The following is a 2,395-nucleotide window of genomic DNA, read 5'->3' on the forward strand; positions in this document are numbered from 1 at the left end:
TGAGAAGCCGCACGTGAGAAGAAGTGTGATTAGGTCATCCTTACAGAGCTCAACTTCCCTTGGGCTTCCCTTGTGGCTCAGCTGGTAAAGAATCCTCCTGCAAGGCGGGAGACCTGGGTTTGATCCCTGGGTTGGGAAGATCCCCTGGAGAAGGGAAAGGCTACCCACTTCCAGGATTGTGGCCTGGAGAATTTCATGGACTGTCCATGGGGTTGCAAAGAGTCAGGCACAACTGAACGACTCTCACTTTCACTTCACAGAGCTCAACATCTCCATCCTGTTTTGTGACACCTTCCAGTCTAACGATGAGCACGACCTTGACAGCTTTTGGGAGATTGACAGACTGCATCTGCTGTTTGCCTAGAGCTTCTTAAAAGTCGACAGTCCTGGAAGTTTTCATCTTAATTCTTCCCAAGACTCTTGCAGACACTCACTGGCATGATATAAGCACCAGTTCCTAATGCCCATCAGTGTTTGTTGAGTGAATGAATGACCTACAAAGTCATCAGCTATTGCTATTGCTACTATAACGCTGCATAAGAGGCAGTTCCTCAAATCTCAGTGGCTTACAATAAGCGTTGACTTTTTCTTTTTCATGGACACAGGTGAGGAGGATCAAGTGTCTCCCTTTGGGGACTGATAACTGCAGGCAGCCCGTTCCGTTCATGGCGAACGGCCCAGTCCTGCAACCTCATTTAAAGCCTCTGCCAGGGACTTCCCTGGTGGTCCAGCGGCCGAGACTCTGTGCTCCCAATGTAGGGGAGCCAGGTTCAATCCCTGATGAGGGAACTAGATCCCCCATGATGCAACTAAAGATCCTGCGTGCCACAACTAAGACCCGGTGCAGCCAAATAAATAAATAAATATTTTAAAAAAAAAAGCCTCTGCCCACATCACAAACACTCCGTGTGACCACACCCAGCGTCAATGCAGTGGGGGTAAATTCTGCCCCCTCTCAGTGCAGAGCACTGCAAGGCCCCACTCGAAAGACGCAAGTGTGAGATTCTATCCAGGGAGGGAAGGAAGCAGTGGAACCAAGAACCCAACCTGCCACAAACAACAAAATGGAAACAGGGAAGAGAATCTGTCTCGTGCAGGATCGTCTTGGCAGGATGTGTGCATAGTGCAGTGTCAGAGTAACCGCTACCACGACCAGCGTCCCTACCGCTGGGCAACTCAGTGACCACAAAGAGGGCCACCTGCAGAAGGGAAGAGGGTGCAGGGCAGAGGGACCCATCACAAGGGGACCAAAGCTGCGGACCAGGCTCATTAACCTGGTTCTAACAAGCCCCCCAGGGAGCAGCTGGGTCTGCAAAGCCTTTTCAGAGAAAGGAAATAAGGGGGCAAAATTAACCCATCAGGCTCTGTGTCAGTGCATCCCTGGACTTCAGGTACACGTGACTGGCCTGCACACACACGCACACACACATCCTCTTCCTGCCACTCCCCCAAAGAGACTCATTTCAGAAGTGTGAATGCACTGAGTCCGCCTGTCTCTGGGCTGCTGTGAATGTCAGATGAGAAAACGCCCGGGACAGCGACCTCAGACCAGGACACACCCGGATCCCACTTCTGCTCCTGGGGATGGACGGACACTCCTGCCAGCTCTGCTTGTTTTCAGGAGTTTGTCTGCTTTCTAGTTTCCTTGTTTTCTTCCCCTTTCCCAAACTCCACTCACCAAAGAGAATAACGTAAACACTTACGATGGCATTTTAATCGTCCCGGAGCCGTTGATCATTATTATGAATCTGGGAGTAACCCAGTTATTAATGTTTGACAGTGTAATCACGCACCGCGCGATTCGTCATAAAACTGTAAACGGCCAACGAGGCTTTTCTTTTCCAAGCACTTTCTCGCCTGTTGTCTCAAAGGGGAAGAGTTATTCTCCCAATTAGGGTGATTGGAAAACGGGATCAAGAAGGGTCAGACCAGGACTCCCCTGGTTGTCCAGTGGTTAAGACTCCACTGCAGGGAGCGAGGGTTGGAGGCCTGGTCGGGGAACTAAGATTCCACATGCTGCAAGGTGTGGTCAAAAAACAAACAAAGTCAGGCTGCTTGCCAACTGGGGAATGGGGCATGCGCCAGGGGGGATCAGAATCTGGCAGCCTTCTCCCCACTCCCACCCTCTCTATTGCCCACTGACCCCCAGGTCGTGGGAGATGCAGGCTTCCTTTCTCAGCTGCTCAGGACTCCCTCACCTCTCCTTCCTGCCCTGAGACTTCAGGTTCCCCCCTCACTCCCAGCTCATGTCTGGCCCTAGAGGTGCCGCCCCGCCCCCCAGGCTCTGGCCCCACCCACCATCTCTCCATCTGACTCCTCCCCGTCTCCTGCTTTTCCTTCTGCGTGGCCGCCGTCCAGCTTCCGTGCACAGATGTGTTCATGCCTCGTTCCCCCC

This window comes from Bison bison, unplaced genomic scaffold (assembly GCF_000754665.1).
Source record: "Bison bison bison isolate TAMUID 2011002044 unplaced genomic scaffold, Bison_UMD1.0 scf7180017864371, whole genome shotgun sequence".
NCBI lineage: Eukaryota > Metazoa > Chordata > Mammalia > Artiodactyla > Bovidae > Bison > Bison bison.